Source organism: Belonocnema kinseyi, chromosome 3 (genome assembly GCF_010883055.1).
Source record: "Belonocnema kinseyi isolate 2016_QV_RU_SX_M_011 chromosome 3, B_treatae_v1, whole genome shotgun sequence".
Taxonomy (NCBI): Eukaryota; Metazoa; Arthropoda; class Insecta; order Hymenoptera; family Cynipidae; genus Belonocnema; species Belonocnema kinseyi.
This window is the reverse complement of record NC_046659.1, coordinates 155,178,476-155,185,203: the sequence shown is the minus strand read 5'-3', so window position 1 is coordinate 155,185,203 and position 6,728 is coordinate 155,178,476. Positions and strand designations below refer to the sequence as shown.

The 6,728-nt window shown below is 23.8% G+C and overlaps 1 protein-coding gene across 1 annotated transcript in view; it reads right to left on the bottom strand.

The window, feature by feature from the left end:
- Window positions 1-1,411: 1,411 nt before the first annotated feature.
- LOC117170227 (heparan sulfate 2-O-sulfotransferase pipe) overlaps window positions 1,412-6,728 on the bottom strand; it is a 160,607-nt gene continuing 155,290 nt past the window's right edge. The window contains exon 9 of the mRNA XM_033356849.1: window positions 1,412-2,192. The gene's annotated coding sequence lies outside the window, so the exon portion shown is untranslated. The remainder of the gene's footprint in view (window positions 2,193-6,728) is intronic.

The window sequence follows — 6,728 nt, the reverse complement described above, 5'->3', positions numbered from 1 at the left end:
TTCAATTTTTTTGGATAAATATGGTATTATTTTGCAAAAAGTATGTCTTTGTTTAAGGTTGAAAATTGAATTATTTTGTTCAAAATTCATATTTTCGGGTTGAAAATTTAACTGTTTTATAGAAAATTCTTCTTTTGACTGAAAAGTTCAAAAATGTTGATGAAAAGGTTTTTTCTTTCTTGTCTAAGAAATCTTTATTTTTTAAAATTCGTTTTTGTTGAAGATTGATTTTTTTTTACGAAAAGTCTTTCTTTTTGATTAAAAATTGATATTTTTCATTTAAAAAATTCAACTATTACTTTAAAAAGTCATGTATTTTGTTAAAAAAGTTTGTGTTTGGTAGAAAATAAATCTTTTTTATTTAAAATTCGTTCTTTTGTTTCTAAAATTCATATTTTTTAATTCAAAATTAAACTGTCTTCTAAAAAAATTATTTTTAGTATGTAAATAAATGAAAAAATAGATAAAAAATGTTTTTGGCTGAAGTTTGATTTTTCTGTTTTAAAATTAAACCATTTGGTTGAAAATTCATCGTTGCAGGTTAAAAATTTAACGATTTGGTTCAAAATTAAACTATTTATTTAAAAGTCATTTTTTTGTCCATATTTCATCTTTCATATCAGAGTCATATATTTCGTTGCAAATATTAAATTAAAATTATGTTTAAATTTTAATTTTTATCCATTTTATAAAAGATTCTAATGCAACAAATATTATAAGATTAAAATCCAGGCTAATTCATGATTATTTTTTATTTAAAATGTACAAATTCTAAACAAAGTTAGTCAATTTTACTTGACCATTTTTTTTCTGCTGCCTATATAATTTGTCGATTAAAATTGGATGAAATCCCACACTAAATATTTATGTTCCTGAAATTTTATTTTATTCTGATACATAAGAATTTCATCTCAATTTTTTCTTCGCAGAAAAAAATATAACTGAAATATATAATTTTGTCGTTCTATTTGTTTATATAATTGAATCTTACTACAATATTATATTAAAATATATTATTATTATTTATTGTTTTTCTGGTAAGTCATATTTGCATTTTGCTACATTATAAATAAATTATAAATATAGCATCGAAAGTGTAAAGGATTGGATATAAAGAAAAATTTGGTATATTTTTCACACCTATATTTAAGAAAAGTTGGGTTCACAAATGAGAATAATAATGATTTATTTTAGGATACTTTGCATTTTATCACAATCTATATTTACATAAGATATAAATTTCACCTAGAAATAATAAAATACAATTTTTCATGCTCAGGACATTCAAGTTGCCAAGATATATACAAACTTTATTGACGATTGTTATTAAATTTTTAAATAAAAAAAAACATATATTCTGTTACAAAGAATGTCAAGTATTAAATATAAACTGTGCAAAGGAAATATTTTGCAAAGCAGTGACAAATTTTTATTGTAAATTTAAATATTAAATATAATATAATAGGTTTTAATACTGCAAATATTTATTTAAATATTTATTTTTTACTGTTCCACAGAATTCTTCAGATCATAGAATCTTAAGTTAAAGATATCAGTTTTACCTCTGTTTACAATTACATAATTAACATATTATTTTTGTGTAATCAATTCTTTGAAGTAACTATATTCTTCTATATTACAATTTCATCACTGCTTAAAATGAAAACTTAAAAAATAAAAAGATGAAACGTAAAGATTTTGATAAAAGTTGAAAATTTATCACATTATTAACTTAAACGATTTGCAAAATGTTTCTTAAATTAAAATTTTAGCTTTTTATAAAAGCTTTTAAAATAATGGAATTTCATCAATTTATGCAAAAAGCGCATTCTTCAGACCTTTTTTTTGTCTTTTTAAAATTTTTTTATCAAAATTATTAATAAGGACACTTTTCCGATAATGCCTCCATTCATAAACTTAATTAAGCGAAATAAACCTATGAACTAAATCACACGCATTTACTTGTTTAGACAAACAAGCTTCATTAATTAAGTAATTAATTAATACGACAATACGGAAATATAAAAAGTTCAATATCTACAGATATTCTACAACAGTAACAAGGTTTTTTAAATTTTGCTTCCAGAAGCTTATTTTATTAAAAAATTGTAGATTCCAATTGTCATGGTCCAATATTCCAAAATCTTCGGAATTCACGATATGCTCGATTTCCAGCGAGCAATGAATCATTTCTGAAAAAATAAAAAAGTAGAAGAAATTAAATAATATTCATCGATTCGAGGACATTCTCTGGTTTTATGGTTTTATGAAAATTATTTATTCTTATGAAATATTTTAGAAAACAGAATTTTTGAACAATTTCAATGCTAGATTTCTTCCTAATTAAACTTTTAGGTTGGATTTTTTAAATTATCTATACTTTTGGCACTGATAACAAGTAAAACAGACCTAGCCCCAAATGTACAAAAAATGGCTTTTAGTCCAAATATCTAATTAAAATTTTTTTTACATTTTCGAACCTGCAGATCAATAATTAAAACGAATATATTCTTTATAAATTCATTATTTTATTTAAAAATTGTAATTTCTTTGGTTTTAAATTTAACCATTTTATTCAAAATTCATGTTTTTGGTTAATTTTTTTTAAACTTTCACTGTAAATTGAAATATTCCATTTTTGATTGGAAATTGTTCTTTTTTAAAAGAGAAGGTTCATCCTCTTGGCCTAAAATGTAGCTATTTTATTGCAAATTTATATAGGTAGTTGAAAATTGGTCATTTTTTTGGTAGAAAATAAATTTTTTTGGAGTTAAAAATGAATTTTTTGCATGTCATCTATTACAGTTTTGGTTAAAAGTTCATATTTTCAGGTGAAAAATACAACACCTTGATTGAAAATGGATTTCTTTGGTTAAAACTTTAAGTATTCTGTTGAGAATTAACTTTTTTATTTAAAATTTGTTTAACTGTAAATTTAAATATTCCACATTTTGTTAAAAATTTATCCTTTTTAGTTGAAAATTTTACTATTTAGTTAAATTTCATCTATTTTATTACAAGTTCATTTTTTTAGTAGAAAATCAATCCTCTTGCATTAAATAAATATTCTCTTAATATAATTTTCAACATGAAAATTCATTTTTAATTTTCCTAAGAATCCTAAGAAAATCCTTAGCTTCTAAATTTTTTGTTTCAATTTTTGTTTTAATTAAATTTTTAATCTTTTCAAAACTTCTTCATATCTCCTAAAGTCGTTTATATTCTCCTCATGTTTCTTCTAAAAATAATAAGTGTTAATTTGTTATTTATATATCATAATCTTGAAATTTTTTTTAAAAATTGGCAGAATTTCCTAAAAATAGTAGGAAAAATTCAATTCATTTTAAAAGATATTTGGAAGTTATGGAAAATTTCAAAAATAATTTAAATTTTGAGTTAAAAAATTACAATTTTACAATGTTTTATGTGTCTAGCTAAAAATTCCTTTGAATAATATGATTTTGAAAATTTTAGAGTTCATTGATTGATTTTTTAATTTAGAGTTTATAAAAACTAAAAAATACAAATTTGGCAGCTCTAAAATTTTAATTTAATTTATGAATTTTTTAAATCTCTAATTCTTTAAATTTTTAATTTTAAACTGCAAATTAATATTGTATGTTGAAAATAAGTTATTTTTTTGGTAGAAAATCCATTTTTGTTTGTTAAAAATGCCTTTGTTTGGTTACAAATGTATCTGCTTTAGTTGAAGATTATAGTATTTTCGTAAAATTTCGCTTTTTTTGTCAAATTAAATTGTTTTTGACTTTACATTAAAAGATTTTTTTGTTCGAAAATCCAACTTTTTGTTATAAATTAACTGTTTTGTAGAAAATTAATATTTTTGGTATTCATTTTTTCAGTTGTATATTAAATATTCTAGTTAAAAATCATTTATGTAGTTGAAAATTTAATTATTTTGTTAAAAATTCGTTTCCTTTCTTTTTTTCAAAAAATTGGTTTAACTGTGAATTTAAGTATTCCACTTTTGGATGGAAATTTATCGATTTTATTAAAAATTCATTTTCTAAGTAGAAAATTAATCCAATCAGAATAAAATTGAATTATTTTTTTGAAAATTTGTGTGTGTTGATAAAAAATGTTCATTTTTGGTAGAAAATCAATTTTTTGCTTAAAAAACAACTGTTTGGTTAAAAAATTGATATGTTTTAGTTAAGGATTATTGTATTGTTGTTTAGACTAGGTTGTTTTTTTACTTAAAATGAAAAGCCTTTTTCGTTAAAAATTCATCTTTTTAGGTTGAAAATTCCACTCTTTGATTGCAAGTTAAACTGTTTTCTTGAAAATTAATTTTTTTAGTTGATAACAGATAACTTTAATTTAAAATTTAAATACGTTTTTGAAAATTAGTTTTTTGGTAAGAAGTTAATTTTTTAACTAAAAATTTAACTATTTGTTTGAAAATTCCACTGTATTTTAGAAAATTCCTATTTTCTGCTCGTAAATTCAACAGTTTGGTAGAAAATTTAAATTTTTTGTGTATAGTTCTACTAATACTATGTTAAAAATTAGTTTTTTAAGTTTTAGATTCATTGTTTTAGTTAAGAATTAATTTCTTTTATTGAAAATTTAACTATTCTGTTGAAAATTGGTTTGAACGTGAATTTAAATATTCCATTTTTGGTTAGAAATTTATATTGGTTAGTTAAAAATTTAGATAATAGGTTGCAAATCCATGCATTTGCTACTAAAAATTGTTTTTTTAATAGACTATGAATCCTATCGGCTTAAAAGTTAACTATTTGGTTAAAAATGTATGTGTGTTGTTAAAAATTGGTTATTTTGGGTACTAAATCAATTTTTTTGTAGAATTTTTGTGAAAATTCTAATTTTCTTCAATTCGATTGTTTTTCACTCAAAATTAAAAGATTTTTTAGTTGAAAATCCATAATTTTAGGTGAAAATTGAGCTTTGTTAAAAATAAGCTTTTATGGTTAAAAGGTAATTTTTTAACTGAAAATTTAACTAATTATTTAAAAATTCAACTGTTTGGTTGAAAATGAACTATTTTCATGCAAATTTATATTTTTTTAGAAATTTTTTTTTTTCATTGAAAATTAACTTTTCCTGATGAAAATTCAAGTATTTCATTTTTGGTTAAAAATTAATCTTGTTTAGTTTAATACTTTAACTGTCTGTTTGAACATGTATATAACTTGTTGAAAATTCGCGTTTTGGTAGAAAATTAATCTACTTGAATCAAAACTCAACTATTTGGTTAAAAATTCATGAATTATGTTTTAAATGCGTCCCGTTCAGTAGAAAAGTGATATTTTCGATTGAAAATTAAAAGTTTCTGCAACTTTTTCTGCTAAAAGATGGTTCTCAATTTTGTTAAAAAGTGGTTTTCGACTCATTAGTTAACTTAAAAATTTTTCGTAGTTATAATGGTTGTAAAATCTCGATTTTTCAACTAAACTCTTTAAGGGACGTTAAAACGATCCTCGAAATAATTTAAAATTCTTTTACGGGCAGAAGACGTTTCCTGCACTAATTTTGAAGTAATTTCCGAGCCCAATTGTAAAAATAATTACAGTTGTAAATTTTGACTAAAAGCTATTTTCTCTATGTTTGGTGCGGGGTTCTTCATGGGTCAATTTTTCTTGGCTCTCCTTTTATAATTTGTTTTGAATAAAGACGAAGAAGATTTCTTGCGACATCTGTTCATGGGGCATTATTCCTGAACTGCCCCAACTTTAAAAGTCATGTTTTTCGATTGCCTTCAAATTTTCAGAGGTTGTTTACCAATATGATATTAGTATACCCACGAATTTATAGACTTTTACTACCATCCCTCTTCGAACTACAGGGGATGAAATTTACACTCCCCGGGCAAAGCGTGTATTTTCAAATAATCATAACTTCCTTTCACAAATGAGAATTGAATTTTCTATGAGTGATTCCTGAAGGGTTTTTCATTCTCTTTCATTCTGCGAAATTTATTGTTTTTAATTTTCTAATTTTTATAAACAAATTCTTCCTTAAAATATTTATTTAACAATTTCTACTCGTCAGGCAGTTTTTATGTTTTTTTTAAAAGTATTTTTAAACGAAAGCTTGACTTTCTTCCGATAAAAATGCTGTTTGGCATTTTGGGACTGAAGATAGTTATGTTTAGTTATGCGAAGATATCCGAACGAAACCCTTCCTCGCGCGCTTGGACAGGTCGGTCAGTCCAGCCGATGCACCGTTTGACGTTGTTTCGTTGAAATTCGATTTATTCAAACATACTTTTCATTGGTACAGAAACTTTCCAAAAATTAATATCAGCGGTTCTTAATGCATCGAAATTTTTTGCATATAGTTATAAACAAATTAGTAAACACAAATATTTTTTAAGAGAGCGTTCACCCCCCTCCCCTCCATAATGTTTTTTTCGAGGTTTTGTTGTATATTTTCATCATTACCGTGACATAAAACAGACTTGTGACAGGCTTAAATCAATTAGCAATAGTTTAATCTATTCATATAAACAAATGATACAAGATTCGTCCTTTCTTTGGCTGTATTAACTTGGTCTCGTGTATAGCCGAAAAACAAAAGACGTCGACGTGCATAGACTTTCATTTGTTTTTCATACTGTGCAAAAGAAACAAAAGGCAATCACTCACGGTGAGCTGAAAGACACTTTTAGCTGGTCGGCCATGCCGAAAAAAACGGACTAGGTAGATTTGTTTGGAAGGCTTTCAAGAATTGAAAAAACCTGG